Raw genomic sequence first — 16,241 nt, 5'->3', positions numbered from 1 at the left:
AAAAAAAAAAAAAAAAAAAAAAAAAAAAAAAAAAGAAGAAAGAAAGAATGAATGAAGTTCCCACACATGCCATGGTGTGGATGAAGCTCAGAATGTTTTCCCAAGAGGAAAACCACCTAGGGAGCGCAGTGTCTCTTTTGAGGGTGGTAAAAATGTTTGCAACAAGACAGAGCTGACGTGTCATTGGATTGAGCACTTTCCAATGGCTGCTCTTACATTGTGTGGGTCTCACCTCCATGTTTTAAGTGGAGAGACTGCATGGTATGAGAATCTTGTTGTAGTGCTCTCTGGCAGCCTCCAAGCCCCACCCTCCAACCGGGAGGGCTATTATATCCTCAGGCCCACTCTGTAACTCACTTACCCTCTTCATGCCCCTCAGTCAGAGGTAGAGCTGGAATTCAGCTCTCCGGCTGTCTCCCTCTGGCTCTCTCTGCTTCTAGTCTCTGGCCTCCGTGCAGTGACCAAATTTCAGCAATCCTGCCCTCCTCCCTCAACACAGTTTCACCCGAACCCAGGAGGTCTGGAGTTGACCACCAACCTCACCCTGCGGCAGTGCTGCTGAAGTCTGTTGCCAGGAGTGGTTGGAAATGTATTCACCCCCACCCCCTACTGGGGATCGAACTTAGGACCTTGTGCTTGCCAGGCAAGAAGCATGGCGCCACTGAGCTAAATCTTCAGCCCTATTTTTTTTTTTTCCTCAGTGCTGGGGATGGAACCCAGGATCTTGTACATGCTAAACAAGCTCTCTAGCTCTGAGTTATAGCCCTATCTCGTTATATCCCTGTATTTATTTTCAGTTTCCTGGTCTAGCTGTCTACCATCCTATTCTACATCAAGTGACAGCCATGACTGTCACAGTTCACTGGGTTCTTGGTCATTTCCTGCTCTGAGGATCACTCACTATTCTAAAAGAGCTTTCAGCCCTCACCTCTGCAGCTCCCATCACTGGGCCTCTCTGATACAAGCCTCTGCTTTTGTCGAGCTGACCTTGTGAGCTCCCCTCCCAAAGCTCCAGCCTCTTTCTTCCTCTGCGATGCTGAGCACACGTGTGTAGCTGGCAGGGGCTCCAGTGCATGCACAGGAGCTCATGACCTAGGGAACTCACTCCTCCTCCCTCTACTCCAGAAGATGCCTCCATTGATCTTAGGGCTGGAGTTCAAGCATGAGCCTGTCTGATTTCAAATCATGCTTTTAAATCACCCTTCCTCTATTTTATGGGTTGAGTTGTGTCTACACTAAAGGCACGTTTGGGTCCTAACCCCTGCAGATATATCAAGTTAGGGCAGTGTCCTCTTAAGAAGAGGGAAATTTTGGCACAGATACACAGAGGTGGTCATGGAACAGGGAGGCAAAAATCAGAGTTAGGCTGCTCTGCGCTTCAGTCTGCCTGGGGCTGCCGGAAGGTGGGTGAGACAGGAAAGTTTCGCTCCCCTAGAGTTTCCAGAGGGTGCAACCCTGGCTACACCTGGGCTTCAGACATGTGGCCTCCAGAATCTAAGAGAGTAAATGTCTGTTGTTTAAAGCCACCCCTTGGTGGCACTTTGATTTGGGAAACTAATATACTCGAACCTTAACTGTAAAAGGAGAGGATAGACAGATTTTGAAAATCCAAACTGTGCTAACACGCGAGGGTGTGCTTTTAATTGCTTTGCAGAGCTGTTGAGGACCCCAGAGGTAAAGCTTGTGAAAGAAAGAGGCTCAGAAAGTGTTAAGCACCGAGCACATGTTATTATGAGATAATTATTCTATCACTGGGAGAACAGAAGCAATCTCTGACCACCGGCCTCCCTTCTCCCTTGTATCTATCTGATAACTTCTTAACCATTCGCATCCCTCTTTTTGTCAGTTCCCTTCTCCCATCCTCACGGAGAAGGAACCATCCCTGACAACCCAGTTAGGGACGAGGGATGGGTTAACCCAGCGCCAGCCGAGAAAGTGCTGTACACAGTCGACTTTGCCCGGGGCGCCTGGGAACCCCAGGATCCCTCCAGGGGTGCGTGAGCATTCATGTGTGCCCCCGGAGCAGAGGGAGAGAATCCAGTGATATTTCACACAAATGAGAAATGTTATTCTGCAGATTAAAGCCTCGCCAAGCCTGGTTTTGTCTTTATTTATGCTTTTCCATTTCCCTGTGCGCTGACAGGGGTGCCCACGCCGGGGAGCGCTGAAGGACGTAATTGGCGTGGTGAAGGATTGTTGAGCCGCCAGGACGCTACCCAGGGCTACCCCCCTTCTCTCTCCCATCTGTCACCATCTAATGTGACAAAGTTTTTATCGGGCATCGAGGCACGGGAGATTAAAAGTAAATACTACAATCAGGAGGCAGCTGGGGAGAAAATGCAGCGCATTTCACAGTAAGCTGCACAGCTCATCACGGTAGCCTTGTGGCACCGCGAGCCGGGAGCCGAGGTGACCCGGGATGGAGTGGGACGGGTGGGGGAACCAACAGGGAGACGCAGGCCCAAGCAGCTGAACTTCCGCTCTTTGGTGAGTGACGCTGAAATGACAGCAGCTGCCATATATCAGAGTGATGAAATAAAGTTGGAACAGGCTCCTCCTTTATTCGATGAAGAGCCTGAAGGCCAGAGAGGAAGAGCATGTGCAGGGGCACTCTGTTTGCTGGTGGCCTTAGGATGTCCTCTCTCCTCCCATCCCTTCCTGCTCTCTTCCATTAACAGATATCGGGGTTTGCAAGGTAAATTGCCACAGGAGAAATTGTTTTGTTATATTTTCATATACTGCGGGAAGTCACAAGCTTCTCCCACTAATTAATTAGTTAGATCATAATGTTCATTCACTTAGCATTCAAACTCTAGGTTCTTTTTTTGATTCAGTTTGGTATCTCAAATACCTAGAACGTTGCCTAGTCTGTAGTAAGTCCTCAATAAATATTTGTCCACTGCCTGATTAAGTGAATAAACGTTGGTTCGTACCTCCTATGTTGTTGCTACTAAACTGCAATCCCTGAATCCAGCAGCAGCAGCAGCACCCTGGAGTTTGTAAGTAATGCACAATCCCAGGGCCACCACTACCTGGTGAATCAGAGTCGGCCTTTGAACAGCCTCTGCAGGTGACACACGCAATGCTGAAGTCTGAGTATGTTGTTGTATATACAAGGCTGCTTGCCGGGATGGCCCAGCCTCTCCTGCTTCATCACTCTGGGCCAAGGAGGATGAACTTCCTTCTGTGATGGTGCTTTGTGCCATGCACATTAAGTCCCACTGTCAAATTACCACCCCTAGAGAGTCTTCCATTGTGGACTGAACCAGCCACGCAGGGGCACCTGCCAGCCCCTCCCTCTGGGCCTCCCTCCCTCTTTCCTTTTGCCCCCTTCCCCTGCCCTGCAGATCCCAGCCTTGTAGCCTTGACTGATAACGGGGGCCTTGAAATCTCCAGACTGGGCTCTTGTCCCTAACCGCAGTGCTCTCTTGCATGCTTTGGTCCCTTCTCATGGTAGGACTGTTCTCTGGGTGACCTTGGGCTAATTGGTTCTTCCCTGTTTCTGTTCTGTCATCCTCAAGAACAGCCACACAACTTCCTGAGCTAGGAGGAGCTGCAGACTTGGTTCCTCTCTCTGCTGGAAGCAGGGCCTCCTTCAGAGCTTTAGCCCAGTGAGTCCTGGGACCCCGCAGTGCATAACTGAGGCAGGGCTGCCCTTCAGGATCCCTTGACTGGGGAGCAACTGAGACAGAGGCAGTGAAGCACCCCCCCACACACACCCCTGCAGCTTCCTTGAGCTGTGAGAACTTGATGCACAATGGAACCTCCATATTTTTGTGTCTTGCTGCCTATCCGGGAGGAATTAGCCTGCTCCAGACAACTTGTTGCATGTGAGTGTGGCTTGTCTCCCACACTCCGCCACTGCTCACATTGCAGCCCAGGAGCTGGTGGGGGTGGGCATGTTAGGCTCCTTCCTATTTCTGGTGGCTGGCATGGTGGGGACTTTCGTTGTCTTCCATGGGTCTAGTTGTTCATCAGCGTGCTTCACATTTGCTTCGAGCCAAATAAGCCTTTCCTTATTATGACCCATTGAAAAATAGTCACTGTCCTTTATTTTCATTTTATAGCTAGAAAAATTAAGGCCCCAGAAGACCCCAGACAGGGTGATGATAGCAAAAGCCTGAGAAATATTTGGCTCTTGATAAGAAGACTCAGCACTGGAGCAAGTAAGGCTCATATACAAGAATAATGTCCTGTTGCTGGGCCTGTGACTGTGGCTGCCTTCCTCCTTCAGACTCCGGGACCCCACTGCCTCTGGCCAAGTGGGCATGGCCGGGGGGCTAACCCCATGTTCTAGCTTCTAGCATCCCCAGTGTCTAGCTGCCAGCCTGGACGGAGTTCCAGCCCCACACAATCCCCGATTTAGTCATAAAACATCATCAGCTCCCCCGTTGCACCCATGATCACATTACCACACATAATTTCATCAGGTAACATAACTCAAATGTATTTTTCTCATTTTAATATTTCTAAAATCAGAGTGCAACTTACAGCAGATAAGTACATTTGATAGATTGCTTTTATTAAAACATTTTATTGAATTGATGATCAGTGTTACAATCAATGGCACCCTGGAATTAAGGAAATACAGTTTTAGGGCTCTAATAGAATGGGACACAGCACTGATATGCTTTGATAGATGATAAGGGGCTTGAGAAATGCACGAATGAAGATAAATTAATAATCACCGGGACGATCATAATAAATACTACTTAGAGAGTGCTTATTTTATGTCAGTTATATATTTTCTCTAATTCTTTTTCTGTTTGTTTTTCTTTCTTATCCTTTTTCATTTCTCTAATTCTTGAATAAGCTCACAAAGATAAGAATGTGACTTTAATCATTTTAAACATATGTAATATTATGGCGTCCATCCTATGGTAGCTTTAAGAGTTTTATTGAGATGTAATTCACACACTCTTAAATTTACCCATTTAAATCCACAATTTAGTGGATTTTTGTATATTCAGAGTCATGCCCAGAGTCCTTTAAATCTGAATTTTTTGAGGATCGATATTGTCTCGTTTATCTGCCATCCTTTACAAAGTGGATTATCATCTGTGCATTCTATAATTTTAGATTGTGGGTTCATCTTCGGGGAGGCTTTGCATGCAAGAATCCTGCATCAGTTGAGCCGAAAATGTGTCCAGAGGGACGATGGCACTTGTCATTGGTTAAAATTGGCCCCAGAGTCCTTGTTGTTTTGTTGTTAATTCATTAGTTTAGAGCTCCAAAACCATGGGAGCAGAATGAACATGAATTCCAAACTCGGGGAAGAGAAAAGTTATGGTTGCTAATTCTCAGAGAAGACATTTTTCTCTCCACAGAGATCCTACAGTTTGATCAAGATTTTTCAACACTGGAGTTGCTGACATATCGAGTGAGGTATTCTTAGGTATGAGGCACTGACTTGTGTGTGCAGGGTGTTTAATAAACAGCATCCTCTTGGCCTCACCCACTAGATCCCAGCAGCACCTTTCCCTCCAGTCCTCGCAACCAAAAATTTCTCCAGACATTACCAATAGCCCCTTGATGGGCAACATGGCCCCTTGTTGAGAACCACTAGTCTAGACAAATTAGAGTACTCAACAGAGGAAGAAAACAGAAAAGGAAATAAATCCTAAAAGCTTCCTTCCCATCACCCTGTCCTAGCCAGAGGGTTTTTCTTTTTGTTCCAATTTTACTAAAATGGTAGCTTGGGGGGGTATTTAGAAGGTTTCAATTCCAATGGCACATTTCCCGTGGATCCCAGGCTTATTTGGGGTGCTTAAGCAGGGACCAAGGTGGGATAGGGACTCTGGGAATCATCCATACGCTAAGTGGTCCAATTTCTATTTTTCTCTTTTTTCCTCCTTCAGTTTTGGCTCCTATGAGTTTCTCTGTCTTATAAGCACATTTATCCATTTATTTATAAGCACATTTATTTAAAAGATTGTGTGATGATTACATTCACTATTTCCAGGTGTTTCATTACAAGAGAGTTTAGGTCACCACATCCACAATATTGCCAGAATTGTTGATCCCCAAGTCGATATCATCTCCGCCTAGATATAAAGAAAGTGCAACCAAAAGAGGTTAAATAATTCACCAAAAGCTGCACAGATGTTGGTGGCAAAGCTGGGATAGGACCCCAGGTCTGTCTAGTTTAAAGGTAAGAGCTGGACAGAGCCTAATTATTCAGAAATTACAAGATGTATTTGTTTCCTGTTGCTACTGTAACAAATTGCCACAAATGTAACAGAAATCACACAGTTCTGAAGGTCCAAAACCTACAGTGGGCCAGCAGGGCATCCTTCCTTCTGAAGGCGCTAAGGGAGAACCCATTGTGCTGGCTTTTCCAGACCCTAGAAACCACCTGCTGGCATCATGTTAAGACTTTCTCCTCGAGTACCTTCAGTCTCTTGCTTCCGTTGCCCCGCCTCCTTGCCCCGCCTCCTTCTCCAACGCTGATCTTCTGCCTCCCTCTCCCGAGGGCCTTGAGATTGCATTGAGCCTACTAGAATAATACAGAATAACCTTCTTGTTGCAAGAACTTCAGTTGAATCACATCTGTGAAATTCCTTTGCCATCCTGAATAGCATATTCACAGGTTCCAGGGATTAAGAGAAGACCATCTGTAGGAAAGTCATCGTTCAGCCCGTCACAGAAGGGGTCTTACCAATAGACAGCCCCCAATTTATAATGGCTTTTCTTGCAATTTAAGCCTTTGAGGCCGTGTGAAAGTGGTATGCATCTGGTAGAAACCATACTTGAACTTTGATCCTTCTGCAGGCCAGTGACACATGTGTGCTACGACACGCCCAACGCTGGACAGCAGTGAGCCGGGTTCCCAGCGAGCCACTTTATCACAAGAGGGAATAACTGATGTGCTACAGGGTCCTGTGGTGCTACGCTAGGAGGTGAGTGAATTAAATGCATTTTTGACTTATAATATTTTAAATTTACAATGGGTTTATCAGAGGATAGACCCGTTGAAAGTTGAGGAAAACCTGTAATGTTTTCAGCTTTAACATTATAGGAGAAAAGAAAAGAAACAGAAGTCCGAAGAGATCTCCCGGCATGTAGCCTCACGTGCTTTCAGTCACACCTGCTCTCTCACTTGCTTGAGTGCTGCAGGTAGAATAGGAAACAAGTAACAACGAGGAGCTGTCATGAAAGAGGTGGGATGAGACTGGTGCATCAAAAAAGAGGAAGGGTGAGGCTTGGTGGCCCTGATAGCTGCTAAGGGGATGGCTGGGTTCGATCAGGAATTCTACTTAAATCAGGGATGGAAGAGATGATGGTGCTGTTCAATTTACAAACATTTATCGAGTGCTTGTTGTGTACCAGTGTGCTGAGCCCAACCACCGGAAGAATAAGATCCACCACCTACCTAGAGAGGGAGTTGTGGAAGGAGGGTGTTATATGACAGGAAAGAGGCAAGAGCTATAGAAAAGGGACAAGTCTGCATTTGGGTCCAATTCTACTCACTGGTTAAGTGACCCAGGAAAATTAATCTGTCTGCAAGTTTTTTTCATTCATAAGATAATAATAGCCATTAATTCTCTACATTAAAGGAAGCATCGAAAATATGCTTTAATATTTCTGTGCCTGAAGTCAGCAACAAATTGTGTGACTTCAAAAGTGACAAGCTTCCTGAGTTTCATTTGCTTACATTTATAACAGGGATAATTTTGACCAGGTAAACTTTAAAAGAAAGCCTGCTGAGCTCTGTGATGCTCAGGTCTGGTAACTTTGGCAAGAGTCCTTGAGGAGGTGGCAAGAAGCAGAGGCAGCTGAGCCTTGGGGACTCAGCCCAGCCCTGCTTTTCTGCCTCAAAGAAGCTGTGGAGGATCTCACACATGCAACCCAATTGTTCCTCTGTGCCCTAGTTGGAAAGTTCTGCTTTGAAGGTTGAGGATAAAGTCGTGTGATCTAAGGCCATGTTTGTTGACTGTAGCACTACTGAAATTTTGCCAGAGATAACTCTTTTGTTATCCTGCACTTTGTACCATGCTTAGCAGCATTTCTGGTCTCTACACACTAGATGCCATTAGCAACCCCCACTGTGACAATGAAAAATGTTTCTAGACATTGCCAGATGTTCCCAGATGACTATCTAGATAAGACCTATGGGAAGGCACTCTGTAAACCTAAAGGTGGAAGATATAATTCTTTTAATGAATATTGTTGAATGCTAAAATATCCTACCTTTGACGCAGTGTATGTCCATTCTAGCTGGAACCCCATGGAGAGACACTGAGCTCAAAGATGAACAGTAAGGATTTGGAGGAGGTCCAAACAAGCAGGGAGGCAAGTGCTTTTGAACACTGTGCTTTGTAAGCAGGGCCCGCTTGTCTCTTCACAAGTCCAAGAGCTGTTGACTGGGCTAGACAAGAAACTCAGGTTCTGGCTGTTTAGTGACCTTAATAGATGTCCTCTGAGGTCTCCCAATACATCCTTTGGCTCTGATTGTCATTATGTCTGTGAATGGGGAGGGAGATCCTCCAGCAGGAGCTGAGATCCACTTACCTGTGGCAGTTGGAAACCGCTGAGCCATGTAGGTGGGTCCACTCGGGTAAAGAGCCACCAAAGCTAATGAAAAAGTAGCCATGGCCCCAATCACTGTGAGCAGAAAATGACCTTTGCAGGCTTTTTGATAAAAAGAGATGTCACACAGAATCACAAGAGGCTGCAGTTGTCCCTTTCTAAGGAGTAAAGAATAATCTGAATGAATGAGTACACAAAGAAATCCCTCCATTGTTTTCTTCCTCCACCTAGGGCTCGTGGGGAAGAGAGCAGGACAGGGGAGAAGGGAGACATGGCCCAGAGACCTGCACGTCTCCTGTTACTGAAGGAGAGTCCTGTAGTAACTGATCACTGCAGGGTAGGGCAGTGGACTTGGGTGGCCTAGACGACCCATGAGGAAGGTGACACAGGGCTTTAGGTGGACCTGTGTGACAAGGTGAAGAAGTTGAGTTTCTGAGAGAACAAGGTGGGAAGACAGTGTGGAGAAAAGGACATCAGAGCATCTTAGAATTGTGAGTGTTATATGCAGCTGAATGAAACGCCTCCAAATTCATACAAACGCCTGTGTCTGTGATGGTGGTTGCCCGTGGTAGATGTTAAGGGAATGAAGTTGAATGGAATAAAGGCCAGCCCAGCGTACTGGCCTCTAAGATTGCTGTGGCAGAGTGCCATGCATTGGGTAAGTTGAAACTACAAACATTCGATCTGTCACAGCTCTGGAGCTCAAGTCCAAAGTCGAGGTTCTGGCAAACCTTGCTCTTCCCAGGCTCTAGAGAATGGTCCTTCCTTGACTCTTGGCACTTCTGATGGCCCTGAGCCATCTGCTGTCCTGACTTCTGAACTTGAGCTTCCTGTGGGCAGGGATTGGTCTTGTACACCTGAGACAGGCTTCTTCTTATGTGGAGGAACTGGGTCTGTCTTGTGTACCACTGAGAAGATGCCGCAGGTGCGGCCCACAACTCTCTCTGCTCTCCATTCCCTCTCCTACTGCACCCCTTCCTCATGCTGCTCTTCCAGGATTCCCTGAAGAACCATTTGTTCTGACCGAGGCTTGCTTGGTGGGGGAGCATGCTTGGCCTCCACAAGGGTTAGGATACAGTACCTAGATCTAAGGCCTGGGAGCAGCCCTCAACTAATGTTTAGCCACCGGTATTCCAGCTCCTCTACCCAGAGGCAGGGCCAGGGAACATGGCGACTAGTTCTGTACACTCAGAGTCCCTGGTGTCATGGGCCTTAGGTGCCCACAGCGGTGAACTGCCCCTTCTCCGTGTTGCCTGCCTTCCCTTCCTGTTTCATCTGCCCTCTCTCCTCCCAGGTCCATGTCCCACTAAACGACCTCCCTCACATCCAAGTGATGCAGGCTGTGCCTCTGCGAACCTAGCCTAAGACACCACAGAGAGCAGAGGATGGTCCCGGGCTTGCAGCTAAACTAAGATGTCTCGAACCAGCTAACGGGTGCCCTCATCTGTGCATCTCACATGGAGATGGAGGCCAGTGAACTTGGGGTGAAATGAAAGCAGTGACCACTTACCCATCCCCGACCACTGCGGGGGGCACACACATCCAGGGGCTGCTGTGGGCACCAGCCAGTCCTTCCCTGGCCAAAGGAAGCCACCTGAGTCCACCTAGGTCTCCATGGCCTACAGGAACACCACTGGGTCCATGTGCAGCAGCTTGAGGCCAAGGGAACTCTCCGATTCTTCCAGTAGCCAGATGATCCACCCCCAGTGTCCCATGTTTACAGGAGCCCCATCTCCTTTCAGAGGATCCCAAAATATGGCTGCCCTGGCAGCATGGTCTCCTAGTCATCTCTGTGCCAGCAAACTTGGGCAAATCACCTTGAGCATGTGGGTGTTTGTGTGCCTGAGCATTTGTGTGTGTGTGTGTGTGTGTGTGTACGTGTTTGCATGCGCGCATGCACACATCCCAGTGTCTGTGTGTGAGGTGTATTTGTGTATGTGCAGTGGCTGCCTGTCATTGTGCTGCTAATGGAAATACTGCCACGGATCGCAACTCTCAATTAGCTCCTGGGGCGATTGCTGTGACAGCCAGTTACTGAACAGCAAGGCCTAAAGGAATGAATTAATTTGTAATACACGGCAGTTAGAGTCACTGTGTTAGCAACGGGGGCTCAGCAGCCAGAGACCTTGATTAGAGGAGCTCAGGGCTATTTGGCACCAGCAGGTACCTCGGAGGCCTCTCCCGCATGGCCTTGACCTGGGAAGGGGATCAGAGGAACAGCAACGACCTTATCCGAGCCAGGACCACGCAGTCCAGGGGGGTGCCCTCTGGGGGTGCTGGCTGACACACAGTAAGACCAAAGACCCAGGGTCCCGGGAGCTTGGAGAGAGCAATGAGACCCCTTCATGCCCCCCATATAGCTAAGTATCCAGAGAGGTTTTGCCTGCCTGGGTAGTGATGCAGTGTTGTAGGTAGAAGATATTGTGAAAAGGAGATTTACCCATGTTCCAGCTATGAAAGGAGAAGGCCCAGAAGTGATGGAGGGAAAGGGCTCTTAGAAATAATGCACTCAGGTGGGGAACCTGAGTCCTGGGGACCCTAAGCCAGGGAGATCTTGGCCAGGAGCTGGTATGGAATATGGTCCTGGAACTCTGTACCCTGAAGCCCTAATGCATCTGTCTTCGAAAAGGAAATTTTAAAGGAAAGGCTGTTGGCTCAGCCTGGCCCAAGGGAGAAAGAAAGGAGTTTCCAGTTCCCCCATCTCCACCTCTGGCTGTGAGATGGAAAAAGTCCAGTGTCTTAAGTTCTTTTTGTCCTTGCTGGTCTGTAGTCTTTTTCTTGCTGTTTCCTGACCTTCATGTGATTTCTGACATGAGCAAGCCAGTTATTTTGCAGATGTTGGGTTAACCTGCTGGCTTTTCACGATCAGATTCAGTTTATGTATTTAGACAGGAATTTCACAGAAGTGAAGCTGTGTTGTCAGTGCCTTGTTGGGAGGCTCAGGATGTTGCATTGGAGCCGATAATTTAAACACTGGTAGAGTGATGTCTGCCAGGTTTAAAGTTACTATGTTTCCCTTTGTGAGAAATAAATCACTCGTGGGAAGATACTCCGAGGCTATGAAAGTATCCTGCTTCTCATCAAGCCTTCTTTCACCCACTAGTTCTCTCATCCTTTGATGATTTTCTACTCCATCATTCCTTCTATATTTATTACTTGGCATTCTACTGAAGGAAGAACTATCCCTTCTCCCTCAATTACTTATTAATTTACATCAGTATGGAATTAAGGATGCTTGTTCTATTCAGGGAGTTATAATTCATTACTATTATTATTCATTTTGATGCTCAAATTGTCCCACATTTGGCCAGAGGGATTCCTTCAGCTGATTCCTGTGTCCCCATTATTCTTTGAGCACACCTTACTGTCTGGCAGACCAGATGTTTTAGCCTCCTCGTGTACTCTCCTTGTCCCAGACCAGGAAAGAGCTTTTTCTCTGAGGACACTTCTGGGGCCGATTTAATTTGGTTTTTCTGGAGTGCTGTGGAGGGCCTCCAAAGGACACCTGCCAGGCGTGTTCTCAGCATCATGTGGTCTGGTTGGCATGTGTTTCATTAAGTCCTCCTCTCTGAGTAGTTTTGATTTTGTAGTTTATAGTAGTAATAAGCCTATTTATCATCCCTATTATTTTCATTTTCATCCTCTTGTATTTACTTTTTTCATTTGAGATTCAGGACACATACAGTTGAATGAAATGAAAACCACAGACCATCCTGCTATGGGAGCAGACCCCAACCGATTAGCAAAGGCCTTCTCCAGAGAACCAGATGAAGACACAGCCTAGATTCATGATCAGCAAACTACAACCCTCTCCCATTTTGGTAAGCAAACTTTTATGGGGCCTCATCACACATTTGTTGGTATGTTTATTCTCGATGGCCACTTTGGCCCACGATGGCAAGATTGAGTAGTAATAGAGAATACAGGGCCCCAAAAGCCTAAGTATTTACTGTCTGGATTTTCACAGAAAAAGTTTAGTCTAGAGATGATGCTGAGAAGCCAAATCTATAAGAGGAGCTAAATGTTACTCAAATAAACAAGAAACCTGGTGCCTGTTGATTCAGGCTCACATACACAACTATTAGAAAGTTTTTGTTCCCTGTATCAGGATTCATGTACGAAGCCAACATATAAAGCAGAAGTCATAGTCTCTTGAAAGTTGCTGTGTGGAGACCGATGTGCCATTTCTCACCGAGTCCAGGATAGCCAGTTTTACCAGCATCTGAGAATCTGTGCTGAACATTTCTACAAAGTCCACATGCAAGGTGCATAGAGCTGCTGTCGGCAGCAGTGCCAACCCAGAGACCAGCAGGCTCAGATCTGCTGTGCAATCAACTGCAATCTGGAAACCAAATCACATAGGGGCTAGCAATGTTTACAGACAATAAATGACTAAAAACTCTAGAATAACATTCTCAAGAAGCTCTCTCATTTGGAAAATTGCAAAAGAAAACTGATGTGAAAAATGTTTTGCCAACATGAAAGTGAGGGAAACATTCATGTGCACACACATACAAACTTTTAAACATAGCTTGAAATATCTATACCCTTATAAATTACCTCAGTTATTAGTGAATGCAGCAAATGACTGCATCCAATTATGTGTGGTTCAAAAGTGATTCCTAAAATATTTGAAATGCTACGTTTGATCACTGTGGTGGTGACAAGACACCATTCCCTCCCCGCTGGACTGGACAAACATAAGCTGGTGATGACCCAAACAGTGGGGAACTGAGAACACCCCACCCTTGCCATGGGAGGGGAGTTGACAGAAGACCTTGGAAGGACCATTTGGAAGGGAGTAGTAAACATACAATGTGCACATCCAATCCTGGGGCAATTCTAGAACAGCCATCCTCAGAGTGCCCTCTCCCCATTCCTGGGCTACTTCCAAAAAAGGACTTCAAGGTCAAAACCATTTCGGGTCACTACTGTGCTATTTGCCATTTGTAAGAGCATATGCTCCGACGGTGTCAGAGTAACGGTGAAGAATCAAGACAGTGGCCTTAAATTGCGTTCCTTGCTACTCTGTCCTTCACTGCTGTGCGTTTCACGAGGGAAAGTGCAGTCTTACGAAAGAATATTGTTGATAGAGCAGTACATTTTTTAATTTTTAAAAACCTTGACCCTAGCGTTCTCCCATCTTTTAAACACTATACAATGAAATGGGAATTGTGCATCAGGCCCTTGTGCTGAGTACTCAAGAGGGACAGCACACATGCGCCTGTCAGAGTTGGGAGATGAACTCGCTACTTTTTAAGGGAGCGCTACTTTTACTTGAAGCAGACAAACTGTGGTTATTCATATTTGGGCATAGAGCAAATGCGTTCTCATAAAGGAAGTGAGCTGTCCCCTTCAAGGAAAGCAAATGTCGTATTTGTTGACATAATTACATTTGAAAATTAAAATTTGGGGAAATTTGTATCCTCCACCATGAGCCTGACAGCTTTTAGTACTTAAAGACACTCTGGCAAGATCAAAGTGATACTACTGATTGCAATTTTTTTATATTGTGCTATAAAGCACACCAACATCTAGAAGATCAAGGATTTGGTGAATTAGTGCTCTCCAAATGATCAATGTAGGATCTTACCAAAAAAGGAGGAGTAAACTGTTTATTGCTGTATCCGATTCTCAGATTTAATTTCTAAACTGACAACTATGGTGTCTGTTGGCAGATATTGCCCCCTTGAACAAAGCTCTTTGTGGTCTTTAACAATTGCCAAGGGGGTAAAGAAGCCTGAGTCCTAGCCAGGCATCTCTTAGGGAAGATGGGCGCTAAACACAGGGCAGGTTCCCTGTGGGACTTTTGCACTCATGAGTCCTTTGCTCAGCAGGATCTCTCTCCATGCAGTATCCAGCTCCTGGGTTCTGAGAGGAGCCTGGGACTCAGGGCCCCTAAGAAGTACCACAGGGTGAATGTGAGGAAGACCTGCTGAGAGCAGTGGCTCCCACCTGGCCTTTGAAATCTCCGGGCAGGATTGGGACTAGGGGAGCTTTCTAAGCAAGGTTTAGGGTAGAGTCCAAGAATCTGCATCATTTTGGTTTGGTTGGATTGGTTGTTTTAAGCACCATGGTTGATTATGATGAAAACACCTTAAAAATGTACAGTACCTTTGGAGGATATCTGAGGGAATGACCCGGGTAAACATTCATCCATCCATTTGTTTGTATACAAGGTGCTGGGATCAAAGATATGACCTAGACAGTTTCTGCCTTCAATGAGTCCATATCTAAGAGGGGGACTCTCTCATTAGCAACCCATTCACAATGTAACTGCCTGAAACAGGCACAGAGTTCCCTGAAAGCACAGAGGACGGAGGAGTCCCATACCCACTTCGAAGTGGGTCATAAAGAAGCTCTAGGGAAGGAAACTTGACTGCAGAAACAGTGGAAGAAGGTGAAGAGTCAGCAAGGCTGGCACGAGAACGAGACACTTACTCTCCCTACCATCACTCAACATTCAGCACAGCAGCAGAGTACCACTGGCTTTTCAGGTGAGTCTGATGATACGAACAACTCATGCAAAACTTGAAATAATCCAGATCCTACTTTATACCTATTCATATGGTCCTAAATCCTGTGGGTTTGAAATTAGGAGAAATGTTCAGGAATGCGCCTTACATAACTCTGGTCTGCCTGGAGCCCCGCACCTGATGTGGGCCAGTACCTGCCTTCTGGGTTCCCAAGGGCGTACAGGCTCAGCCCTACTCAGAGGAGCCACTGGACAGGTTGACATCCCATCTCCTTCCTATTCTGGCAGCCTGTGGTCTGAGTCAGGAAGGTGGACAGGCAGAGGAGGACACCACTAGGAGCCCAGCGAACAGAGGCACATGTGAGTATCTATGCTTGAGCCAAGTGGGGAGAGGGACCTACAGGGGCCATTTCTAGAGGAGTGAGGAAGGGGCCAGACAGTGAGCACAAGAGTTGGAGTGGCTGACTGCTGAAAGTTTCCTTCTCTTCCCTTCCCTCTGTCTCTCTTCCTCTCTCCTCCCTTCTCTCCTTCCTTTCCCCTCCCGATGCACAGCAATACCACTGCTCCAATCCTCTGAGCACCACTTCTGGTCACTTAACCCAATGACTACTAAACATCCATCCCACTACATGTCAAGCACGCTCTATGTGTTTATAGGGCCGCATCAATGAAAAAAATAAACCAGAATTCCTCATAGGAAGAGATAGACCCTAAAAAGATAGATGTTATGATAATTTAAGAAGCCATTAGGCTGAGATGGCTCCAATGCCTGGGGCACCTACAGGTGCTAATGGAAACTCAAGTCAGAGTGTGTGTCCTGGCCAGGAAAAGGAAGCTTAAGCCTGACCAATCAGAAGCTTCCTGCTAACCTCTGACTTTTCATGTTGACCAATCAAACACATTCTTTGCCTTGCTCCAGAGACAAAGTTTTCACCATATGTCCCTCTGTCAAACACTGTCCCTGCACTGCTTGGGCTCTGGGCTGTCCCATTCGCCACTTGCTGTTTGCTGAAATAAATTCTTTAAAAGTTTAATGTGCCTAAGTTTATCTTTTAACATGGGCTATTTGTATAGTGTAATAGAAGGCAATAAGTACACTGGAGGAGAATGAGACTTAGGAGGGGCCATGAATGGGAGGGATGTGTGTGTGTGTGTGTGTGTGTGTGTGTGTGTGTGAGATGGTACACAAATTAGGTGAGGCTGCATTGAGAAGGTGACATTTGAGGGTTTCTTTTGG

General features: G+C 46.5%; 1 long non-coding RNA gene across 2 annotated transcripts; it reads left to right on the top strand.

Annotated features, from left to right (window-relative positions):
- The first annotated feature begins 6,821 nt into the window (after nucleotides 1-6,821).
- On the top strand, nucleotides 6,822-15,709 carry LOC104877166. Of its 2 annotated transcripts, XR_784530.3 has the most exons (4): nucleotides 6,822-6,899; nucleotides 12,198-12,350; nucleotides 14,819-15,026; nucleotides 15,293-15,709. It is a non-coding gene; the product is annotated as an uncharacterized LOC104877166 (long non-coding RNA). The 2 variants fall into 2 exon arrangements; XR_784529.2 differs by lacking the exons at nucleotides 14,819-15,026; nucleotides 15,293-15,709 and adding an exon at nucleotides 12,638-12,899.
- The last annotated feature ends 532 nt before the right edge of the window (nucleotides 15,710-16,241 follow it).

This window comes from Fukomys damarensis, unplaced genomic scaffold (assembly GCF_012274545.1).
Source record: "Fukomys damarensis isolate Sample0158 unplaced genomic scaffold, DMR_v1.0_HiC HiC_scaffold_21, whole genome shotgun sequence".
Classification (NCBI taxonomy): domain Eukaryota; kingdom Metazoa; phylum Chordata; class Mammalia; order Rodentia; family Bathyergidae; genus Fukomys; species Fukomys damarensis.
Note: the sequence above shows the minus strand (reverse complement) of the source record. Positions and strands in the feature narration are given on the sequence as shown.